Genomic DNA, 26490 nt, shown 5'->3' on the forward strand with positions numbered 1-26490 from the left:
TCACTGATGTGTGCATCCTAAAATACTGCTCTGAACACCCTAAAGAGAAGTCTGTATATACCTTCAGACATTAATTCCCTGCTGTGGAAATTCGCAAGAATTAGAGATACTATACATCCTTTCCCACTGAAGCCCATAAGAAGCAGCATTTTGACTACTGACTGGGTTTCCCCCTTTATTGTTCATTTCTGGGGGCTGAGGAAGTGGGGAAGCCTGACAGGCTTTCATTAGTCACAAACTTTTTTTTTCAAATCACTTTGGATTTGGAATCCCCTTGCTTTTGGTTCAAATCTCAATTTCACACCTACAAAGATTTCAAGTTTATAATTTAGATTCTATTCGTTGTATACCAACAAGAAAAAATAGCTATTGTATATTCCTTTTATAACATATGTGATAACTGTCAATATTAAATTGGACCATGGATTAACTAAGTGGAACAGCATTACCACCATATATCAATATCTATGCCTTTTATGTCTAATACAAATTTCATGGTTCAGTAAGAGATTTGTTTAAATACAGGAGACACACAATACCAGACTACTCAGAAAAAGCAACAGCCATAAAGTCAATTTAACTGTATTTCAAGGCACCAACCTTTAAAATCTCAGATTTACCTACAAGAATTCAGCAATTCATATTTAATAATGTGATGCTAATAAAAATCAACATAATAAATGTAATTGTTAGTGAAAGAGGCAAATAAATAGATTTGACATTTAATTCTCCCATTTAAATTTCTATAAGTATATACGGAAAATAATAAGATGACCGCCATCTTAACACATAAGCGCAACACAAAACATAGCATGCATATGCTGTCTAGAGTATTAACAGCAGGGTTCTAGTTGCTGATCTTGTTATAGGAATGGATGTATTATCATAACAAGGTATGTTCTCATATACAGAACAGCTAGAAAGTGGATACGTACAGAAGATTGCAACTATAGGTTCAAGAACACATTCAATACTTAAATGTTTATCAGTTTTCAAACCATCTTTCTACAGCTTCTGCAGATTTTCTTAAGCCGTATGTGGCTCAGTTCCAGCCTACTGCTTTTAGAGCGAGATTCGTCAGTAACCCTAATGTACAGTCATTGTCTGAACAGACTCCTGACAGTTGTGCAGCACAGATGGAGTCTGCTAGCTACACACAGTTCTCAGCAGAGCCAGCCCCCTAAAACTCTCAGCAGCTAAATCCAGAACATCCCTCAGAGCTGCCAGGTGGTTTTGTTCTCAACCAACTTCTGAGACAGTGCAGCATGCTAACAACATCCTCTGCAACTTTAAGTTTTCCCCTCCACATCTGTTCCCAAAGGGGGTGGTTGACTACTCAGTGCACCATGCAACCACCTATGGCTCCGACTGGAGATCTTTAAACAAGTCGAAAGAGTGAAGGGCAACCATTAAGTACATCCAACTCCTCTGAAGTCTAGTACACAATTCAGGTATTTAGGATTTTCCGCACTTGAACTTAAATGAAGGTTTTTAGGGGGTATCAGAAAGCAAGAGACATAATTTAGACCCAAAGCAATGAAAATGCAGACATTTAAGAGCAAAATAAGCTAATGACTTGCATAAGCCACAGTGACATCATTCTCTAGAGAACACCTGTCATGGGTTAAACTCAGCAGGCAGCCAAGACCCACACAGCCACTCACTCACTCCAACCAATGGGATAAGTGAAGACAATCAAAAGGCAAATTTTAGAAAACTCATGCGTTGAGATAAAAACAGTTTAATAAATTAAAAAAAGTGGGAAACAAGAAAAAAGAAAAACAAGTCACATACAATGCAGTTGTGCACCACCAGCTGACTGATGCCCAACCAGTCCCCAGGCCAAAGCAGGTCTAGTAACCTTCTCCCTGTATTTATTGTCGAGCACAAGGTCATACGGTACGGAGCACCCCTGTGGTCAGTGGGAGGCAGCTGTCCTGGTGGCATTGCCTCCCAGCTTCTTCTGCACCCACCCCATTCTCCTTGGTAGCAGAACAGCGTAAGGAAAGACCTTAATGCTGTGTAAGCACTGCTCAGTAGCAATTAAAACACTGGTGCGTTATCAACACTGTTTTCATCACGAATCCAAAATATAGCACCATACAAGTTTTTATAAAGAAAGTTAACTTCATCCCAGCCAAAAAACAGCACACCATCACAGATAAGCAAACAGAAGCCAACATTCAGTTCACCTGGTAAGAACAGGGCTTCAGCTGGCATAATTTAGCAGTAAATTGAAATGTACAGCCTGCTCTAAAAGCTGGATGAGAGTTCATGTCTGGAGCACCTCTACAACCATTTGCTTTTCTTGTGTTCCTCTAAATTCTTGACGTAACCTGCCTGTAATCCTAATCCATTCCAACAGGTACCCTTAAGACTCAACCACCATATTCCTTCCGCGCCAGATACCTGTAGCCAGACACCAGTTCCCTCAAGACTGATATCACACAGCCATGGAACAGCTTCCTTGTGCTCAACATAAACAGTGAAAGCCCATGCAGTACACATACTTCATTAACCTTCCCAAGCAGAGCACACACCTGACCCTCTGTTAGATGCATCTTTGCTCTTACCTTGGGTCCCACACTGTTCTGTCTCTCTCCAGTTCTGGAAGGAGAATCATTATCTGTATCTCTCTGCTTCTGAGGTGGACTCAGCTCTCTTCCCAGACATGTTCCTTCCCAGTCACAACTCCAGTGAGCCTTTTTTTTCCTGTTTAAAAAGTGTGGTGCAGCACCTGGTATCAATCGGCTGTCATTTAGGCACACCTGATCCATCAATTTTGGTAAGATACTTCATGTTGCATAAATCTGAAACCAAGCAGAGGAGAGAATTAGTACATATTTGCAGTACCTTACCTGATATAAAAATATAAAACATCTGATGTCACCTTGAGCAAGATGAATACATAGTTTCTCAGTAAGTTTTAGATATTATTTTTGTATTGGCATTAAAGGAAAAAAAAAAAAAAAAACATTTGAGAACTCTAGAGATCCCTGGATTTTCAGATGGTGCAAGTGGAATCAGAACCCTTTTTCCTATGCTCCAAAACACACCCTCAAATTAAAAAAAAAATGGTTTTTATATATCTGCATGCACCAGGGACAGACTTGTCTCCATCCTTTAGAAGACAACTCTGCAATTAATGGGAAGAAAAGAAGAGTCTGTCTGCCTTGGATATCAACTCATTTGCCACTAGGAACAAAAGGTAGTCAGGCTCCCTTGTGACACTCCTTAACTCCTAACATTGCTAAAGGCTGAAAGGTTTAGGAAGATACAAAAGGGAACATAAACAAAAGTAAAAAGCAGTTGAACAGTGAAAGGCAGAACACCTTAAGGAATTATAATTTCTGGAGATGCAGTAATGCTTTGTAAATACCCTACCGCTTTATCTATGTCTTTTTGACAACAGAGAAGCAAAACAGTAGTGCAATGGTGGGGTTACATTAGTATCACCATTGATAAATCTCTCTACTCTGAGCAAAGCACATACCCTTAGAGTTTCAGCCATATAAGCCCTGAAGCAACACAGATAAGATTGAGCCAAACTTTGTCATATGATATTTTTTTCTTAAGTAAAAACATAGCTTGTAGACTTACTCAATTAGAGGGAAATAAGAGGATGAAGGGAGAGGCTCCTGCTTTGATAGGTACAAACAGAACAAAGGGTAGGAATTCTGCCTGCTGCCTTTTTCACCCATCACAATTTTTATTCTCACCCAGAAGTGCTTGTGTCTGCACTTGGAGGGGCTGGATGGGATGCGAGGTCAGCTTCAGAGTGTAAGAAATGTTACGCTAAACAAATATAAATCTCCAACACAGGATCCAACACAGGATCTCATAATAACACTGAAGGGAAGAAAGCTGCTTGAAGACTTCTTAAATGTTTGAAGAAGTTTACTCTATGTGTATGTTAAATTCAGAGCAATCGTGTGGAAAGATGACTACATTCTTACGGTTAAAGCTTTTTTGTCTGGTGCACGTAGGATATAAGATGTCAGCTCTCCAAAAGAACATCAGGAACTCCCTCTATTCAAACTTCTACATGGTCAAAAGCTTGCCATCAAAGTTCCTATAAATACTGTGTTTGTGCAGGAGTCACCAGTTAGCTCAAACGAGATAGCTGATGATCAGTCCAGGTGGAATTAAAGGAGGCTAATGGAAAGGTCTAGACAAGAGCAGAGCACCACCCAGCAGGTAGAAAGAAGTCAGCAACACAGGGAAATAAGAAGGCTAAGGCTGAAATGCCTAACCCATCCTAATGCAATGATTCTCAGTAACAACAGTCACACTGAACTCATTTTTAGAAATTTTACTAAAGTTAAAAGAAATCTTAGGAAATCCAACAGAAAAGTAGAGTCAACCACATCTTTTAACACCCATTTTCTACTGACTTGAAATAAAGAAAGGGAGAAAAAAAAATCCTTGGCTTTCCTTCAGAGAATAGTATCTCTGAATGAAAACAGCCACGAAGCAGTTAGTTGTCTGCCTGACTGCTGTTATTTGGGGGTTGATCTGATACAGACGCCCCCGTTTGGCTGGTAGCTGCACTGAACTGGGGCTTCAGCCAGACATCCATGAAACACACACTGTTCTTGAAGCCATTTTAAATACACAGCTGTCTTACTTCCCATGTCTGTTAACCAGGTGGCAGAGGATCTAACCCGAGGGTACTGTGCACGTGTGAGGAGATGTTGTATTTTGCTTAGAAAGAGTTGCTCTCTCTCTCCAGACACAGGAAACCACAAGATTTTGGACCTTTACCTCCAGCTTGAGGACTCCAAGAAAGTTTCAGGCCAGAAGCCATGTATCGCAGTCCCTGCTGAGGGCTGCAGATGCTGGATTTAAGGCTGCCTCACGTCACCACAACAGCCATTAACAGTTGTGAGTGAAGTTGGTGTGGAAGAGTGATTTAATGTGCTTACTTCCAAAATCATAGTGAAATGTGGGGTACTGGAAATCTTGCTAGCCCCCCTGACTCTATTACAGTATGCCCAATTACTTGGTATATCTGGAAAAAAATAAGTGTCCATATCTACATTGATACAGCTCACAGGTCTGATTTCCTCCTTTTTACTACCATTTACACCTCTTCATAGTAACTGTATCGTGGACAGCCACGTGATTTGCAGTTTTTATATGCAACTATAAATCAGATCGCATTTACTACTGGGAACGAGAAAGGCAGAAGAGAAGCAAGCACTCAGATATAAAAGAAGTCATCCATTTTAATAATAAAGGCAATTACACCAAATTTTCTAAGAACAACAATATATAGCACCTTCTGTTCAGGTACTCTATTGACTTACATCCTGCCTAATGGGTACTGCAAATACTTTTCTTAGTGGAGTATGCCCCCACAGCATCTGATATTTCTGCATTCATCTTATTCCCATTTCATTAAGATGACTGCCTAATCTGCCTCTTGTAATAATGGCAGCACATCACACATGACATGGAAGACCAGTCTTTGTAATGAAAATAAGGCTGCAGGATATTTGTTAGCTTCCACTTACCCTTCCTGCACGTAAAGACAATGTAAGGTTAGTTCAATGTAGATAGGAACTTTTGAAATGCTTAATAATTTGTTGGAACTTCCTTGTTGGAAATTTCTCATTTTCTAGCAATAAATAATAAATGATTTTTAATTGAGCACGTGCCTAGAGCAAATTAAGTGTTTTAAATATTTGTAAGAAATACTTTAAGGGCAGGCCTTGTTATTAATGAAGACACAGAAAAACAGTACTGCACAAAAGCTGTGTATTTATTCTCAGTAAAAGCAGAGCTTTGAGGATGGTATCATCTTCTACTCAAATTGCCTCAGTGTTTTTGACAGAAAAACATGAATGATGGCATCAACGCTAATATCACGTTAGTCATCCTCTGGATACAGCTTGCAGGATTACTCAGACTACTTGCATTTCTTGCACCTGTTTTAATGTCCACTGAAAGAAATTATCCTCCAAGTGATTTCAGTGGGCTTGGGATCAGGCTTTAAATCTTTATCTCCATTAAGACAACACGTGTGGGAAGCAAGCTGGTCTGACATATTTATTTCAGTGACATGGACCACACTCCCAGAGACAGTGGGCTGCACTTGCCAAGTCAATTCCGCACCGTGTCCTGTACGACCAACAGAGAATAAAGACTGATGATCCTTGCCAGCTTGGGCCCAATTTAAACGGATGGCCTAGAGCTGACAGGCTCTGCACCCATTACCATATTTCACGGTCAGTGCAGAGAAATGGTTATACACGCATGTGAAAGTAAATGAATTTAATTTGATGAAGACACCTTCTTACCCCCTGCTGATGTTGATTCCTTCAACTACGTGGAAAGAAATCTGTTGCCTGCTGATGAAAGATAATACATAAAGCAATAGAAGAAAGGAAAAAAAATCCCATTGGCATAAACTCTCAACTCGCTGCATGGTGCTTTACGGTCACAAATCCTATTAGCGTTAATCAAAGTAAGATGATGGGCTTTCTAACATGTTTGGTCTGGCAGATAGAACCTGCCCAAACCTGAGAATTGGAAATTCACAGTGCAGGGAGGGGGAAGGAGGGTGGGTGAAGACCTCCCCTATCTACCAAAATACCAATCCACACAGTATAATGTGGAAATACTGGAGAGCTCATTTCCTATTCTGACTTCTCTAAAGCACTGCACACTAATAAGCAGCTGTCACAAAGGTGGGTAGAGAAATAAAATCCCAACAGTCAGGCTGAACTGATACAGTCCATTACCTATTGAATCATGCCCACACAGGTCTCTCAATTGAATGATTACAGCAATACCAATGGGCTGTGCACTGCAGTGTTGTATTACAGCTCTGGTTCATAAAATTTTACAATGTATAAGTAAAAAATTAAATGCTACTGAAGACATAAGCATTTCTCTTTCACACACGCACCAGACAAATCCAACAACGACTGAGGTTTAAAATTCATACGTGATGAAGTTCTAGGAAACTGGCCAAAATCTAATACAATATAGCCACAGGGATCTCCTAAAAAGACATCCAGCAAAACTCTTGCTTTTGAGTATTTGCAGCTGATAATACAATTGTGGTTATCACTGAGATGTTGTTTATCCTTATTCTTTATTTTGGAAATAGTTCAATGAGCTTATAGGCAGATGAGCCAGAACCAAAATACATGCTTGCTGGCCTGTATTTTGATGCAATCAACATGATAAAGAATATTCCAGCCAGAGCTGCATAAATGGAAAACTACACAATATACCTAATTCTGAGCACATACAAAATCTAAATGCCTCCCTTATTGACACAGGATATCTTTTCTTAAAAACACACTTCTGTTCAAATAATATCATTGATTACTTTTGTTAGAGCTGGTCAAACAGTATCTCCAAATACTGACTCTAGTAAATTTGGGCGTGCTTTTGTGTGGTGAAATATTCACAAACTATCCCTATTATTTGGGAATGTTCTTGGTATTACGTGAAGAAAATGTCAAGCAAACAGTCTTACCTGTGACTATGCAGAAGGTATCGTGTACTGGTATTTGCTAGTTGACACTCAAGCCTCAAAATTACTTAGATGATTAATTTGCCCGCTAAAATGAGTACATCACACGAAAATACACAGGCTTGTTCAAATTGCTCTCTTTACTCTTGAGGCTTGTTTTGAAAAAAAATCAAGCATGGTCAAATAATATTGCATCTCTACCACTGTTGAGGTATTTATGCTTTCCTACCCTTGGGCAGCAACACTAGACCAGTCTTGTCAAATGAACTTGAGCAAATACCCCTATTTGCTCATCACTGCAAATTCAAGATCAGATTTCCTGCTGGTCTGAGTGTGCTTAATCTAACTATTTTCACTCATTTATAACAGCAGATACTTTGGACTGTGGCATACACAAAAAGACATAAATGCACTCTTAAAACTGATTTCTGGGAGTGTTCCTGTTGAGAACTTTTGACAATGTTGAGAACCCACTGAAATATCTGAAATTGATGAGGTTTAAGCACCTACTTTAATCAACCGAACCTTTGAACAACAAGGAATTCATTGATACCTTTTGCCAAACAGGATGTTAAATACATAGAATAATAATAACATTTGAGCCTTACACCAGTAAGAAACAGAGATATCAACCAATTAATTTCCAGTTGTTATATCTAGATAAATATAAATTGTGCTTGGCAATGAGAAATCATACTCCTGAAAATTAAACAAGCATCTACTCTTATATCTATCCTGTTGCTAGGTTGTAATACCTGGACATGCATTTAACGACTGAATTATGATCAAACATTTCCCAACTGCCACAAAGCTTAGCAGTAGACAGATCAGTTCTCACTTCACCTAGATACAACTGGATTAATAAACTTGGACAAGTGTATTTGAAAGCTAAAGTCTGCACAAACATCAGAATATATTGCAAACAACCAAGATTCACTCTTGCGAAGAGGCAAACTCTGGAGCCACAACATTAGCGTGTCAGCTTCCAACTGTGGAAACCTCTGAACACTTTGGATGCAGTCACTACACACACACAAGCAAGTATCCACTCCAAAATAAGTTGAGTTGTTCTCCACTCATAGACCACATGCATTTATTACTAGTGTCTTCTGAGTACATTACCCATATGTCCTTATGTAATTTCTCTGCCTGAATGGGCTTATACCAATTAAGAAGCGTTATTGATAGAATTCTGCTTGAACTGGTATCAGTCGTCAAAGTTTGGCATTAGCTTATGTTAACTATGTATGAATGTCAGGCTGTAATTGTTTAGAAACTGTTTCCAAAACTATCTCACATTTTAAAAAATTAAAAGCTGCAGCTATTTACAACAGAGCTGTTTCTTTCTGCTTTTGTAACTCTGCATTTAAAATTCGTCAGTGGTACACACAGCAAACAAAGAAGAAAGTACAAACCTTGATGAATAAATAAGACAGTGCTCTATCAAGTTAAGATAATATGCCACTCAATACAGCAGTTACCGATTAAATAACTTAAACAAAAAGCCCCAGACCTTATATGCATAATGGATGCAAAGAATCCAGGAAATCTGATTAGCATTTTCTGGGCCTTTAGAGGTTTGGAGGCCTCTATTATATAAAGACCCGTTTCACTGGCCAGGTATACTGCCACTTGTTTTCAAAATTGTCTGTTCAAATTTCAGCCTTAAAAATACTCACAAAAGTCAAGATTACAGCACTGGGAGAAGATAGAGAGAAAGAGAATAAACTATGTAGGGACTCTTGAAAGCACTTGTGATGGGACATTGAAACAGCACAAGTTTTGAGGCCACAGAAACTGTCTCATACTGTGAATTGCCCAGAGAAAACTGCACCATTTTAAAAACAAAAGCTAGGTTTCTTTACAATATCACCTAGAATATTTAGCTTTTTTATTGTGGCTTATGAAAGACAATATCCCACTTCCATGATGTTCTCAGGAAACTCCTGCCCTTCCCATGCTCAGTGTCTCCTCCAGGGACAGACCAGCCTGTCTGTGCTCCAGGGAATGCCATCTGACCTGGCAAGGTAAAGTCCGAGTGCAGACAAATTAGATGCTGTTACAGTACCAGTGTTTGTTTTCTTAAGAAAGGCTTTGATAAAATACACTTATGTTTCTGTAATTAAGTTGTTTTCCCTCCTTTTGATTACTAAAGGGCTGGTCATATGAAAAGAAAGCAACGCAATAGGTTCCAGCGTGCTCTTCTGGCACAAATTGTCCTGCTCAGAAAGGAAAAAAGCACTTTTGAAACATGCTGACAGTTATTTGATAGGACTGTTCATGTAAGTGTAGAAACAACACTGAACAGCTGCATTTCCAGAGAAACCCCTGCAAGGAGTGTTCTACTGCTAATTAACTTTATCAGCAGTGACTTTATTTTCTTCCAGATCACAGATAACAAAAGTTGGCAAAGGAGAAAGATTGGGAATAGATAATGAGAAGGTGAAGACAGTGATTCACAGCAACTGAGATAGCTTTGTAAACCGGGACACAACCAAGGGGTCTGTACAGCAGAACGTCAGGTTTAAATATCAGGGTATTAAGAGAAGGCACTTCAAGAATGCCTATAGCTTAGAAGACTCATGCACACTACACTTCTACAGCTTGTGGAGGAAGATGCTTCCACAGAGGATTCAAAATAACTTCAGACGTTTTCATTTTCCTTCTGGCACAATCCCAGTTTCCCTCTTCCTTTTTCTTACAGTGGAAGAATAGGGAGATAAGCTGGTGTCAGCTTTCCCAAGTACCTAAGTTCCTAAGAGAGCAAAGACCAAAGAGAGTCTGGAAAACTCCAAGAGCAATAGTGCATCTGAAGATCTGTATCCATCTCTGCCTGTTAATCCTTAACATGGCAGCTGGGAAGTAATGAGAGTGGTAGGCATCCACTCTAAAGAAAGTGGGCTTTCACGGTAGCAAACAAACAGTTTTGCTTAACAGCTTAGTCATGTACTGCAATGAGTACATACAAAAGTGCTATAAAATAGTAAACACGTATATTACCATGATGGATAGGAGCTGTCCAAATTATGATTCTCTGTGTGCAGAATGAAAATAAGAACATGCATAATTAAGTGAGGTGGAAAGACCATTATGAAGAAACTCTTATAGGAAAGCTATGTTTTTTCTAAAAATTCTCATCTGGTTTACCCAAGTTCAGCAACAATATTTTAAGGAGTGCTTGTCGTCTACAGAGGCCTCTCTTCTACTATCTTCATTTATAATATAAAATACCTTAATATAAGGTGATCAGTAAGATAGTTTATTTATATTGAAATAGGATTGCACTAAAGGTAAAAGTTATATTCATTGCCTATGTAGCTGTGAGGCTGTTTCTTCTGACCTTTTAGCTACAGAAAACCTTGACTCATCTGTCTCTGATCTCCAAAATTTCCTTCTCCGTAACTTCTGCTCAGCTTGCCTAAAGCTAAACTGAACTATGCTCCCTGTTACTCATATATGGCTAAAACGGTTAGTCATGTTTGCATTCTATACTTGATGGTTCTCATTCACTGCTTGCTATATAATCTTCTATATACAAGCCTTCTGAAAGAGTTGGGATTAAATAGTAGGTCAACTGGCTCCAAGACTTCAAGGCAGGTAATGAAAATTTGGAGGAGGTTCTGAGAGCCATAAAAAGAAACATATATTAAAAAGACGAGATTAGAGTAATACAATTTATTTTGCTTTTCAATGAGAAAGTTAAAAGCAGATGAATGTGGTAACTTTTATGTTACTATTATCTAATCTGATGGCACAGTCCTCTTCAGTCTAAAAGACAAAAGGATGAACAATGTTCAAGGCTTCAAGTTCAAACTAGATAAGCATAGATGAGAAATAAGGCTCAAATCTCAAGCTGCAAGCACAATCAATCACAACAAATTACTGTTTAAAGCAGTTTCTCTTTCTTTGCAAAACTTTGAATCAATATCAGGTTTTTCCTTTCTTTTTTTTCGGTTGGGGGGGGTGGGGGGGGGTGGGAATGGGGTTGTTCTTTTTTTTTTGTTGTTGTTGTCGTCCTAGTTTTAAAGGTCACCTAATTTAGCCAAGTTACTATGCTCAAAAGCAGGCCACAAGACTTCTGCAACACAGTTACTAAGCTACACACAAAGTCAGACCTGCTGGTTCGGGGAGGACATTTGGGCCTTAACATTTACAAACAAACCAATCCACAGGCTGTATATTTCTTCTCATGATGGTCTAAACCAAGAAAGATCTAAGCCACACCAGGTAATTTGCATACATTTGGTGAAGAAAGTCCCTGCTTCAAACAACATACAGTCTCCAAAAATGTTTCATGTTGTAGGGAGGTAAATATGCAAAGAAGTGAGACAACTTTGACCAAGGTTAGTCCCAGCTTTCCCAAGATGCAGTCTGTTCCATAATATGGACCAACTCACTGTTAACGCTGGTGTCATATTAACTCTTCTTTTATCAGAACTAATCAGACAACCTTAGGTTGATTCAGTCGACCACAAAGCTGTGCAAGGACAACAGAACCTTCAATGGCCCTTTTGTATCAAAGCCTTACCTATACGTCAAAGAAAAAAGAAACCATCGCATACAGCACACACATGGAAAGAATTCCCTTCATCTCAGATTCCTGGTTGCTATGCTAGTAGATGAAGCGTTTCCAAAGTGCTCACACTGCAACAGCTATCATTTTCAGACATGAAATTCTTCTTCCAGAAGAATTTATATGACAATGATGAAGAAAGCTACATGCATCCACTTAACTCACTGGACAATTAGAAATACAAAACAAAACACTCACACCTTTTAAGAAAGCCCTAGAATTCTTAAGTCTCAGTTTGGAAAACCCAAGGTCCAATATTTTAAGAAGCAGAACTAATTTAGCAAAGTATTCATTTAGGATACTTTGCATTTACAATGTCAAAAGTCGTATCTCCACCCTTTTGTGAGAACTAAAATTGTCTGCAAATACCATTTGGGATAGACCAATTGCACTGGGATGTCCCAGGTCAGTGGATCGATCATCCTCTGGGCCAACAGCCTACACATTTCTTTCCCTACTGTTTTGAGTCAACAGTAGAAATTAATGATGTATTTCTCTTCCAAAACATTTATTTTCACAGTCAGGGAAATAAGATTTGTGGCGCCAAAGGCCCAATAGCACAGTATATATATATTTATATGTTCCTGTAATTATATTTATACTATACCTGAGGGATTCAACTCAACACATAAATCTTGTTATGTTCTATGCTATGCAAATAAACATACTACGGTAGAAATAAATAATTTGCCCCACTCCGGAATCCTTTTCTCCAAAATCAGGAAATTGTGCTATCAAAACCAGTGGTCTGTCAGCTAGCAATGGTCAAGTCCCACCGAACAGTGCCAAGGTGTAGCTTCCCATTAGTTGGATGCCATAGCATAGTGCAGGAGGAAAGAATAGGGAAATGGGGGGAAGTGCGTGGGGGAGAACAAACAAAATCAAACCAAAAAAAAAAACATATTCAATGTGCTTTGTGTATACTTACAGCAGTACTCCACTGGGACAAGCACTGGGAATTGCCTACGTTGTATGTTTTGGCTTAAGAGCCCCAAAGCTGACTCTGCTTTGGCTGTTTTTCCCCCATTGCACAGTGCAAATACATTGCTGATCCAGAAGGGTGAAGACATACAGCATCGTATCTGTAAATAAACAAAGGAGGGGTAAAACAAGGCAGTTTACCTAGGTTTGGGGGCAAACAGGTCTTGAAGTGCTGATTTTTGCCACACATTATTAACCAGCAAGGCAACTCTTGATTTATAAATATATAATCGTGAGAAGAACTAACCCTGAGCTTAATTCCATTTACTTTCTTTAATGTCACTACTTTGATGGCATCCCACATTATTTAACTGCATTTATACTCACAACAGCCTTGCAAATGGTAAAGCACTATTATCGGTTTGACAAGCGGGGATCTGAAGCACACAGAAACTGAATGACCTATCCAAGGTCATAGGGAAGTGTTTCAACAAAAGCACTAAATCCCAGATTTGCTGAGTCCTTTGACAGCACAACCTGATAGGACTGTCTGCCTATGTTGTCTCCTCACTGGTACTCAGTATTTGCCTTGTAATTGTCTTAAACTATTCCTTTGTAGTCTCAAAAGAAATTAGACACGAGACAAATCAAAAATAAACTAGGAAAAAGAATTTGACCTCAGAGATGTTCTATATAGGACTCTAAATAAAAAAAAAAAAAAAGAAAAAATCACTTCTGTACTTCATAGGGGCAGGATTTTCTTGTTTCAAAAATATATTCTTCCCAATGACAGCAATGCAGCATAAAAAAAGAGATAAAACACAGTATGCCTCACATACTGGAGAGAAAGTATTTTCTCCTTTTCCTTTTTCTCTTTACGCATATTTCATCTTCCCTCTCCTTGCTTTTCTTCTTCCTTTCATTAAGGCAGATAAGCAAAGTTAGAGACACCTGTTTTCCAGTTAATTGCAAGTAAAGGTATTTTTACTATTTCTCTAAGAATGATGCAGCTCAGACTAAAAAAATATTTCATGTTCAAATAGTTAAGTCTGGCTCTAAAGCTGCTGAGATGCACCTTGCTCAGAGCTAGCCCATCTTCAGAAGGATCTCTGTTCACAAAGTAGTATGGATTCAAAGGAGGATGCTGGCAGATACCAGAGTTATACATTTTAAGAGAAATCATGTGAATAGCAAAGAAGGTAATTGAAAAGGTAACCAGGTATGTGTCTCAAGGAAGGCAAACACAGGCAGAAGTAAGTTAATTTACTGAAAGGTCAGAACAGAATCAGACTCGTGTTCTCCCACTGCAAGCACAAGGAGAGCAGATATGGGGAGAAACGGACAACGCCAAGTAAATAATCCACACAGTAACTGCCATAAAGAACTGGCAACTTGTACAAAACTGGGTGCAAAGGGAGTAAGGGGGGCAAAGGGGAGGTGTTACTGAATAAAGCATCAATTTGAATTCAGGAGATACAGACTGTGTTCTCATTTGCCAATGCCCATTAAGCTATTTGAACACATTGTTCCCTTTCCACTTTTCCAAATTCCCCACTTGTAAAATACAGCACAATTATTATCAGTGTAATTGCACAATAATAATGACGACATGGCTGTGGAGCTCCATGCAGTGGCGCTCTTGGATTTCTGCCAGAAAAAAAAAAGCTAAATATTTTTACTTATGAAGGAATACCTCTAAGTATCTTAAATTTCACTCTAACGGCAAAGAAAAAGACAAGTTAAAAAAATGAAAGAAGCCAGCAACTCCCTCTTTAACGCTTCCTAATTAGTGCTCCTTCTCGCTAGCATTCCTTGCACACCAGGACCTTAGTGGGACCCTTCACGGCAGCACCAGGTGCTGGTTTTATACCAAACCTCCCTTGGGAGGGAGTTTCTGAGCACTGCCCCACGGCAGAGCAGCTGCAGGACTAGCTCAACATCCTGCTTCTGCCCATCCTAGGCATAAACTGACCAGGCTGCAGCCACAATACAAGTTCACTCAGTCAGCTGGCTTTGAGGAATGGCCTCTTCAGGACTACTTCAGCTGCCACTGCTTAGTGCTTTGAGGCTACTGTAATCAGCAAAGCAAGTGGTCAAAGAATTGGCCATAGTCCAATATTTGGACTTCCAAAAGTTCTCCAGTGGAGGTATGAAACCAGAATAGTGGATTTAAACTTCTTGCTAACAGGCTTGCTTTCTTAGACCCCTTTTGTAAATGTCTTTGAAATAGCTCACAGATTGAGGAATGCACCAATAACAGACTTAAAGATTAAGAAATCCTAAACCACACCTCCACGATGTCTAGATTAGTTTTATCAGAAGGGCAGAGCAAATAATCTTTCCCAAGGTCATTGCTACAAGCAAATTAAACTTGTAATTTGTTAGAGTGATTGAACTCCCCAAGGGAAGAATATAAATCTCTCTAGTATATGGGACAACCATGTTAGCTCATTTCACACTGCATATTTTCATTAGCTGGCACCATGGAATGTGCTCCCTGTCTCCATATGCTCCAATTTTCAAACTGTCTGCAGATTTATGCAACTTTGCCAGGTGAGCGATTCAGACCCAAATTTGGCAAATCTTAGCCCTGACGTGGCATCTTGGTGTCAGTTCTTCATTGCTTTTGCCCACAGACTATCCTCTGAGGCCAGCAGGAGACTCCCCCCCACTGTTGCATAGCACTTTGGGATGTGATTTTTATCTTAAGTCATGCAAAAGCCTGTCCGTGCATAGGTGAGAATACTACAGTTATTACATTCATTTTTGTTCTAACCTTTAAGCTTCTCTTGTTATAGTATGCATACTCTTTATGCTCAGTGAGCTTTCCTTTTGAATTAAGAGGTGAAACCTTATGATAGAGGTTGCCTATGTATGCCAGCTTTTGTGAGAAGAAAGCATAACGTTTACTTTTTTATTGGAGCATTGCACTCGGGAAACAGCCGTCACACTCTTTAAATATGAGACTCCATTTGCCCAAAATTGCTGTTTTGCTGTTGCTGCCCTGCAATACACATTCATTTTCTTATGGGACTTCTTTCCAGTTCCCACATTCTGCTGGAAGGATAGCTGAACAGTGTTTGTAAAAAATAAAATAAAATAAAAAATAAAAAGGGGGGGGGGGGTGCAATAGCAAATGATGCTTGGTCAGAAAAACAGCTGATCAGCTAAAATGGTACAAAAGAACTTCTATTTCCAAGACTGAAAAGAATGGAAAGGAATTAAAAATAATAATAGCAGGTAATAATAACTGGCTTTGATCTGATTTCTATTAATCAAAATTATGATAGACATTAGTATCTTTTGCTTTACAATTAGTAATCCAGACAAAAAGTGAGTAGTTACATTTAACCTTAAGCTAATTCTTAGAATAACACTATTTAATAGAAATAAATAAACAAGCATGATTAGCATAGAGAAAAAGGAAGCTCAGCAATCAGTCAACAGAACAAGCCATGGGCCCCAACAGCATGGACCACAAAGGAAACACCCACACTGAGGCACGGACTAGTCACTGTCCGGACTTAACTTCAAGAACAAAGGCAACACAACAGGGCCTTGTCAAGAATGTTCACTGTAGCTTTTGAGTTGGAAATTTTACTACAGTAAAAATGTTCCCCGTTTCTACTTTGTTTGGAAATCACAGATTTTTACAAAGGAGAATAACATGGAAACATGAAGTAAATTTCTAAAATTCCATCTGTTTGTTATGAACGAAACAGCTGAACTTAGGCTTGTTTTTTTTGTTGGCAGGGGATGGAGAGAGGTGTCATATTTTGTCCCTTCAGCTCAAGTCTTTGATCCATTCTCATGTAATACAGTTTTCTAGTAAAGTATGTAGGACAATATGGCACACAGAATGCAAGATTAGTTTCATAAGAAAAGCTAAGAGCATATTGGCAATCTTAGAAAGCAATACCACATTACAAGAGTCTGAACTAAAGAAACAGAAAAGCTTTTCCAAAAACTCACAATAGCATATAGGTTTTAGAAACTTCTGAAGGGCGAGACTGGCTCTTCTCATTTTCAGTAGCACTGATGCTGTCCAAGTACCAGGGAAACAGTCTCCAGCACACCAAGCTTACTTTTTGAGATGTTATCCTTTCATTTCTGGTACTTGCTCTGCTAAACTCAGATGAAAGCTGAATCAAGCTAGCCACTAATTCTTTAGGTAACAGATGCCACAGCTCCTTTTCACATATAGAGTGGATGCCCTTGATCATCCTGAAGTTAAGGGGAGGGAACTCGTACTCTCTCGGGATCTTCCAGTATCCACTCAGAAATTTGCAGCACAGGATACTGGCTGGTAGCACATGCTTTCAGTTATATCAACTCATATTTTACACTGAGGCAGGGAGGGATTCTTGAAGAACAAGTATCTTTCTAAACTGTTAACATTAGTTTCATGTCAATATTCATCACATACTTCATTTACAACCTTCTCAATGAAGTCCTCCAATTGTTATTTGGACATAAAAAAAAAATGGGAGGGGAATAAACACACACACACACACACACACACAAAAGAAGGCAGAAATGCAGCTAACAAAGCACAAGAATCTGGTTGGCACCGTATTAATACCTCCGTAAAGTAGCCAAATGCATATCTCAATAAATCTCAGCCATTCCAGAGTATGCTATTTTTCAGCCTTATTATTTCCAATATTTTGCCTGTCATTTCTGAATGGCTTCTCAAAAATAAAAGCTTGTCCTTGAGAAGCCAGAAAAAGTTACTGTATTTTCAGTCTGAATCACCTCATAATATAAGCACTGAAATGCTAGGAATAATGTAAACTCTACAGTAAAATACAATGATATAGTATATCTAGAAATACCTCAGCTTAATAGGTGTTGTGCCATTAACAGTGAATTTTATGGAAGCTAGTAGATGTAAATCTGTCAGGTAGACAAAGATTTACAGTAGTATCCACTACAGTGGACGATTTTCATCACATTTAGGACTGTCAGGCAACTAGCGTGTTTTCTTCGGTTCCTTTAGTTGTGAGGCTCCTTCATTTTATTTAAAGGATGGTTCTTTCACCTTCAGGAATTCAGTGCTGATGAATAGAGCGCTCCCCAGTGCCCTATCCCTTTTTACAGATATATCCTGGAGCTTGGGTGACTTTGCATGTTCATGCCACTCTTTCCCAGAGAAGTGCCTCAGCTCCGTGCATTGAACACTGTCATTCACAAGAAGTGAGACGCAAATCTGTGGCATACACATATACAAGGCTAAAATAACATTTGCAGTACAGTATCTGCATATTCGAAGAGAACAGACTGGTCACACTCTCCTGTTCTGAAACCACTGTTGGCACCTACCTCGGGGACAGTGGTGGGGATAAGGGCATGGAAATACCTTTTGGCCACTGAGCAGCTACCATGGAAGGCATGTATCCATGTGGGATGTGTCACTGACCTTCAGGATGATGCAGAGAACAAGCACTGAAGAGACTGAGACCAATCCCAGATCTGGCACCATGAGTGTTAAAATTCACCCCAGTGAGGGGTTTGGCAGCAACACTTGACAGGAAATGGCGGTACATGGTTTTGACATGCAAAAAATAAAGCATCTGTGCCTTATATCCATTATTGTTTTCATTTAAAAACAAAAACAACTGGCTTTACAGTCAGGAAAGGCCCTGCAGCAACACCAGGTTAGGGCGTCGTGGTGCCCAGGTGGTGGCAGGGGCCTGCAGGGCCGCTGCATGAGGCAAGGCAGGGCCTGCCTGTTGCCAGACATGGCTAGTTCCAGATGGCTCCAGCCCCACATAGCAACAAGAAGTGAGGGGAACAGTGTGAGAAATGGCCTCGCAGACACCAAGGGGAAAAGAAGATGAGGAGGGGAGGAGGTGCCCCAGGTGCTGGAGCAGAGGTTCCCCTGCAGGCCATGGAGGAGACCATGGTGGAGAAGGTGGATGCACCCTGAAGGAGCTGTGCCTCATGAAGGGCCCCTGCTGGAGCAGGTTTTTCCTGAAGGACTGCAGCCCAGGTGGAGGACCCACACTGGAACAGCGGAAAAGCATTTGGAAGAAGGAGCAGCAAAGAGGAGCTGTCAAAGACTGACTGCAACCTCTCGTCCCTGTGCACAGCTTTGCGGGGAGGAGGCGGAGGAGGCTGGATGAAAGGGGTGAAGTTGAGCCTGGGGAGAAGTGGAGGGGGCAGTAGGCTTGCATTTGTTTCTCACTATCCAAACCTATTAAAATTGGCAATAAATTAACTTTATCTTGTCCTGCAGGCTGGTTCATCTTGTGTTCTCCCCCTGTCCTGCCAGGGAGGGGGAGAGTGAGAGTGTGGCCAGGTGGGTGCCTGGCAGCTGGTGAAAGTCAGCCACCGGGCCACTTTTGCAAAAATAAATAAATAAAATAAATAAATAAATAACCAAAACCAAAAACTATTCCTTAACAGTTTCCTTACAACATGCAGGTCTCCAAAGTGGATATGAAAACAAACAAACAAAATTAAACAGAAACTCAGATCAGTTGCATATCTGAGAAGAATGATTGGCTTCACACCTTAACACTTGTTTTGCTCCTTTCTTCAGGGACTGGCTCATGCTTGCCATGCCGCTGCTCTTCATCACAGCCAGAAACAGAGGTGGCTGGGACCCTGCCATTTTAAACTTGGTTGTATGGGAGGAGAAATTGGTGAAAAAGGCAAAAAACACTACTGAAAGATTTAATTCCTTCTGCTGTGGTGCACATTTTACCTAAACGTCCATATAAACATATGAGAATCTCGGAAGCTTTCTCAAGCATAATGAGAGACTTTTCCTGGGATGAAAGAGAAGTTTCACAGGAATTAAACTAAATAACAAAATATACCATACTTTTAATTATACCTCACTATTTCCGCAATCTTAACTTTCATCAGTGCTACAAGAGCACAATTATATGATACACCATAGGCAACCTAACTATTCAGCACTTGCAGCGCATATTCTGAAAGACGAAGACCTCTGACAATCACTGCTAAGCAGAGTCTAACTGTGCTAATAGCTGAGGCAAAATATCTTCATACCACAACACTCCAAATGCAGGAAATCTTGAACCAACGAACTCCTCAAAAGATGAGCAATTACAAGCTTAAATCTACTTCCGATCAAAAACTGCAAAAGCACCTGATATCCAAAAGGAAGCCTGCCATGTGCTGCCTGCAGAGAACCCCCTATCTTCTTCAATTCTAATTAATCTTTCAATTTGCTTCATTTCCAGCTGGAAAACAGCAGCAGCAAAATACCTGCATCTTACAGGCTAATTCATGAAACAGCCTTTCCCCAAACTAGTCAGTGTCACTGCTCCTCCTGCAACCTCTGAGTTTTGGCATAATAGCTGATACATAATTCCCTAGCAACACATCCTAAATAATGCTTTCCAATTACAAGTGAAACATACAGTACATTCAGTTGCGTTTTATGATACTAAAACTAATAACTACACAATTTCCATATTAATACTATCTGCAAGATAAATTCAAATACGTGGAAGGAGTAACCTTTAAATTAAATTAGAAGATTTCACAGCTTTATTTTTCACCACACACACTCTAATATGCATTCCATTTACAAGCTTTTTCCCTATTAAAATTTCACCATTTAAAATGCAGTTTTGACCACAGTCTGTCAGGTGTCTTCTGTCACCTTCACAGCATGTTTCAATGGTATCGAGCTAGGACTTTTACAGATTACTAGATCAGAAGAGTTCATTACAGTCTATAGTCTTTCTGCACAAGATGGCTGAATTCAAAGACAAAAAAACGACGACAGATTTGTCACGTCCCTAGACGGATAGCTCCAGTGGTTAATTACATGTACAATTAAAAGTCCATTCTTTATTTTGATTTTTCTAACTGTCCTAATTGCATTCCCAGAATTCTGTAACACCTTTGTCATCCAAGAGGCCTCCAGAGAAATGCAACCTTTTTTTCATAGCCTTACCAACTTCGTTTACTCTTCCTTCCCTGAAAACAGTTTTAATAAAGGTTTGGGAATTAACAAATTAAAATATGTCCATTTTTCTTGTAGTGGCATAAACTACAAAAGGAAGAAGCTTTGGACCCATTTTTATGTAATAGAAAAAAATCATGTATCTTCCATAGCAGTTATTCATATCCTATGTCCACTCCTCAGCATTTTTCCCCTGGGATGCAATTTGGGGCATTTTATTGTTAGGAAAAGGACCAAAAGCTATGAACAAGTTTAGCCAGTAACTAAAAACTTCTTCTTTCAGCCTTTTGAAATAAATTTAGCTCTGGAGTAAAGCAAAGCTAGGACACTAACTAAAGGAGGCTACTTTCAAGGGCTTTAAATAAGAAAATTTCTGAAGAGAGAATTACAGTAACAGTCTCCACATAGTGCCAGAAACCCACACTGAGCTTTGCTTTCTGTAGCAACACCACTGAAATCAGCAGACCCATCCATAAGTAAGGTGCAGATCCAAGACTAAGCCACACGGGATGAACTGGAAGTCAGGTCATCATTTTCTGAACATATATACATATATACATATATATTTTACTACCGCAAGTAATTAAAGTTGCCTGTGTTAGTATCGTGTCCCTGTTATTAAACTTACTTGCATTTCTTTTATAGAGAATCTTGTTCTTCAGGCATCCATACAAACTAAAACACTTTGAAAGGTTCAGGTAGCCATTGAAATGGAAGAGAGACTTGCCATTTTGCAGGAGTATCTAATTCAAACTTAGGCCAAACTATAAACATTTCAAGGATCATTCATCCCCAGTAAGGATGCACTAGAATTTATCAGCTAAAATATTCAGAGACTCAGTTTATTTGAAACCCGCACTGCCCTAGTACAACGGGAGCACAAACATATCATTACAGGAGAGGAACTGACTGTACCCTTGCCAGCTCTGTATGAATGTTTGTACAGGAGAATGTGTTTTTAACTATTAAAACCATAAAGCTTAATAAATGGGCCATGCCAAAACTACATGCAAGAACTGTGTGACACATGAAGAAGCTGGACTTACCCACAAGAACAGTATCTATATGTTAGTTAAACTCTGTAAGGAAAAGGGATATTGAACCTTTACATTTACCCCTCATCATTTATAGCTCCTCGATAATGAATTCTTTGAGTCTATAAATATTTCTAATGTTTGGTGGAGACCCCCATACGAAACACATTTTTCACATTTTTTCAAATTAACATAATAAATTTAAAATATATGCATTACATGTTGTGCTCATGACGCATCTTCACACATCTGCAATGTCTTATATGACCCTGCATGGATTACCACCGAATACATAGGTGTGGAGCTCCTTCAATTCTCTACGTTTATTTGCAGGATCTGTTTCTGTAGGTATTGATGTCAAGTAACAATTTCCTGAACTGCAATGTAGTTAAATTCCTTTCTTTATTGGTCTGGAAGACTCGAAAGGACATGGGGGAAAGAAGGAGGGGACAAGAAAACCGTATGCAAACAACAACCCACAACCCTGTCTTCGTATTAACTGCTCATAGAAGGAAAGGTTGTTGCTCTGTTAAGGCTGAACTTTGCAGGCAAACTTCTCTTAAGGAATTTTTGTCCATGATTATATCCCCTGGAGCATAAATTACAGAATAAATACAGGATAGCTGCTGGGATTTAGCATCATTTGTTGTGATGACTGGGCGGCTCAGTCCATTGGAAAACTACAGTAACATGTCGCCCTGTATACTGCCCTTCAGGAATTGCAATTTCACAGTTTGATTCCCAGCACTGCCTTGCGGGGCTGCTACCATAATGAGTTTCTGGATCTTCACACACCATGTGAAAGATTCTCTTTGCTGTAGTTTCCCAGTAGGGAATGCAGAAAACACTAGCGGAAAAGGTAGTTAAGGCAAAGCATATCAACACCGAGAAGGCAGGATGAAGCACTCTGAACACTTCACTGGAGGCAAATGTGGACTTGTCTTTTTCTCTGCTGCATTGTCTTTTCCACTTCAGCATTACTATTTCAGAGAACCAACACAGTGGCTTTTACACAGCCAAGTGCAGGGATCACACGGGGGAAGTGAGGAATGTTGTGTTTCTGCGTGGGTCTTGAGTAGTAATTGCAAACTGTGACTTTATACACTGGGAAGAGCAATTAAGTCGAAAGAACCCAGAATAAGTGAACCAGGAAACTTCAGATGAGGAAAAAATGATTTCACGCACACAAGCTTCACAATAACTTTTTTTTTTAATAACAAAGTCCGTGTCTTTTCGGAGCAGTCCAAACAATATTTCTGTAAGTGCCTTCACTTGAATATCAATTGCCTTCTTTTCTATAAGTGCCTTCACAAAGAAATAACATACTTGGTACAGCCTCTTTCATTAACTGCTTGTCTTTTACATTTTAGATAAGTGAGTTTTTAGACAGTAGAGTGACACCTTAATAAAGCAAGGCTGTAAACCTCAGTCACCTGTCCTAATGGTCACTAAAATCTCAGTTTCAAGAGCATTTGTCCAGGATAAATATGTTTTTATATAGCCAACAGTTACAATATAGGTGTATGTTTGGCTTCAAAGCTTTTACTTTCAAGAAGAAAAAAATAAAATATAGATGTCTATGGATGAATATAAGGAAGATGATAGGTGGCCATTTTGTTCTTATATATTGAGAGTTGCTGTACGTTGCTGCTTCAAAAGCAATTTCACTATTTGGAAAAGTAATCGCATTTTTGATCTTGTCAACAAATGACAGCCGAAGAGCACAAGCAATTCAGTAAGGTTAAAATATAAAGGTGGATCCATAAAAGGGTGACTGCAGTTAGAATATGCAAAACTGCATATAAAAGGTTCCTCACAAAGGAATGGCAGAATATATCCCCTAGGAATTATTACGAAAACAGTTTAACTGTGTGGATAAAAGTTGAATGGGTAAGAGGGAAGAGGATTACCCTCCTCACACAATTATACCAGTAGAAATCACATACACAAATAAAGATTAAAGCTCCAAACCAAAACACTCCTCCCAGGGAACATTTTGGAAATGAAATTAAAGCCAAAAAAAATTCTTCAAAAAAACACACTGTTCAAAGAACGTCCTGCACAGTTTCTGCAGGATTTTAGAGAACAAAAGGATGTAGAACAAAAAATCATACATTTGGGTGGAAGAGGGTTTCAGCAGGGAAGAGGAAACAGATGTGTAATTCGACCTTATTGGAAAAGTCACAAAAGCAAAGTCAGAAATGCACAGATAAATCTGCATATATAGAATATCCAGTAGTATCCAAACAAAGAGGAATGCATTTCTAATGCAGTTGCTGGCTCTGACAAGCAGAATCAAATGTGAAAGAGGAACTAAGAGCCAGGATACACAATGAGCATGTAGCCCTGCCACAGCTAGGATGTTTCCTAATACCCAGTTGAAATTCCCATGTTACAACACGTGCTATTTCTCGCGTGCTACCCCAGTAACACCAGAGCCTGACTCCATCTCCACCACCCCAACCGGCAGCGACTCATCACTGGACTCACCCCTGTACCTCAGCATCTCTGAAGGGATGCCCCCAGCTGGGCACCGTGCTCCAGCTGCAGTCTCACTGGTGCCAAAGAGAGGGGAAGGATTGCTGCCCTCACTCCTGCTAACACAGCCCAGGATGGGGCTGGTGTTGCCCTGCTGAAAGTTGCCCTTGCTGAGCTGCAGGAGGCCCCTGCCAGGCTCATTCCAGCAAAGGATTTGCTCCACCATCTTGATGGGGTTTAAGGTGAGGCTGACAAGCCTGTAGCCCACCAAATCCTCCTCCTTCTTGCTCTTTCACAACTAACATGAAGTTCGCTTTCATCCAGCTAACAGGAGCCTCCCCCAGTCACCGTGATCTTTCCAAGACAATAAATGGCATCCCTCAGCAACCCTGGATGCATCCGATTTGTGTCCATAAACTTGTGTACATCCAACTTTCTTCCCGGTGGTATCACTATTAGGACAGGAGATTGCACCTCCACAGGAAGAGGGCTCTGCAGTGTGAGCTAGTTTTCCATCAGCCATTCTGGAAAACAACTGAGCTGTCCTGGCACTATGGCAGCATTTCTTTAAATTGCGCTTCAACGTGGTAAAATTGATAGAGCAGGACAGGTAAATGAAGACAAGGCAGAACGGATTAAATTCCTCACTTAGCTAGTAGAGCGATTGTATTTATTTCTTCCTATCATGAAGAAAATCCAGAGGACTTGAAACTAACACTGCCACTTTAGAAACGGTGGTGTGCCAAAATAAAGGTATGAAGAGCTCCCTAAGGTGTATATTAGGATCTTGTTCAAAACCTGCTTCTCCATTGCTCTTCTTCTTCAAAGGAAGACCTCTTTCCTACTCCAACTTTGAAGCAAAACAGGCTTGGGATTAGAAACAGCAGAAACGGCACTGGGGTGGTGGAATAGGTGGGGAAGAAAATTGTGAAAGTAGAGCTGTCCTCCCACTATGTGCAGGTAACACTGCCAGCTTCATCAATTATAGTATCACATATACAGCATTCTGAATTAATTTCAGACATTTTTAATCTCCAAATTCAAATTAAACCTCCCCTAAGTGCCCACCCACTTGAAAAAAACAATGTAATTAATCCTCTGAAGTTATATTTGAAGAGACATGATAGTCACCCCCTTAAGGATAAATGTGCTGCCCAAAAGAAGAGACTAGGAGAAAAACAGCAGGGATGTTAAACCCTAACTTAAGGCTACTTTGTGCATTATGCAGTGAACAAAGCAGCTAAGAATGAAGATGGCCCATCTGTCTTAATGGCTGTGAAGGGATTGACATATTTTTCTTTAATGTCACTCTGGATTGCCTCAGTATCTCTGAAACTCACAATTTAAATTGTGGTAATGCTGCTTTACGCAGTTTTAATAACTTCACTGGAAGACTCCTCATTCTCTTTGTACACAAAACCAGAACTGGAAGGAAATCTTGGTAAGGATGTTGTTAGAAGAGGTCAAAGGAGAAAACCTTCAGACAGGTGGACAGCTGCAGCACATCCCTTGCATTTGAAGGAAATGTCATTTGCCAAAACAATCTGACACCAATCTTGAGAGTAAGAAACCCTGCCAGCCTAACTCTGGGCATCACATGACTCATACTCTGCAGTCCACTAATATTTAAGTTTTCACTTCTGATCTGGATTTTGCTGCTCCAAAATCATTAAGGCACCTCATTAAATATGCAAAGCATCACTAAGCCATCGGTGTACTGTAGGAGCCAAAACTGCATTTACTTTCTTTTTTTTAATCTTCTGGACCTTAATTGCCGTATTGACAGTAAAGAAACAGTTGTTTACCTTCCAAAGTCTCAGGAGTGCCTGCCAAATTAATCCTTTTAAGCAGTGTTTCTTGAGCTCCAGAAACAACTAAGTAGCATGCAAAGCAGTGAGATACTCCCTTAAGAAGCAGTAAACATACATACTGCTTCAAAATTAACCTTCACTATTATGACTTGTCAAAGATTTGTTCTTTTCACGTAGTTCAAAGGTTCTGAAAGGTGGGTGGTTTCTTAAAGTGCAATCAGGAAACTTTGAAAATCGTA

At 39.7% G+C, this 26490-nt stretch overlaps 1 long non-coding RNA gene across 16 annotated transcripts in view; it reads right to left on the bottom strand.

Moving 5' to 3' along the window:
• Positions 1–26490, bottom strand: part of LOC308197272 — a 247706-nt gene that overhangs the window by 213289 nt on the left and 7927 nt on the right. For all 16 annotated transcript variants that reach the window (XR_013952705.1, XR_013952706.1, XR_013952707.1 and 13 more), the window contains 3 exons: positions 13823–13899; positions 12991–13144; positions 2574–2810 (listed from right to left, as the gene is read on the bottom strand). This is a non-coding gene — a long non-coding RNA (uncharacterized lncRNA). The remainder of the gene's footprint in view (positions 1–2573; positions 2811–12990; positions 13145–13822; positions 13900–26490) is intronic.

The sequence above is a fragment of the Anser brachyrhynchus genome (assembly GCF_964034855.1).
Source record: "Anser brachyrhynchus genome assembly, chromosome: 1".
In the NCBI taxonomy this organism is placed as follows: domain Eukaryota; kingdom Metazoa; phylum Chordata; class Aves; order Anseriformes; family Anatidae; genus Anser; species Anser brachyrhynchus.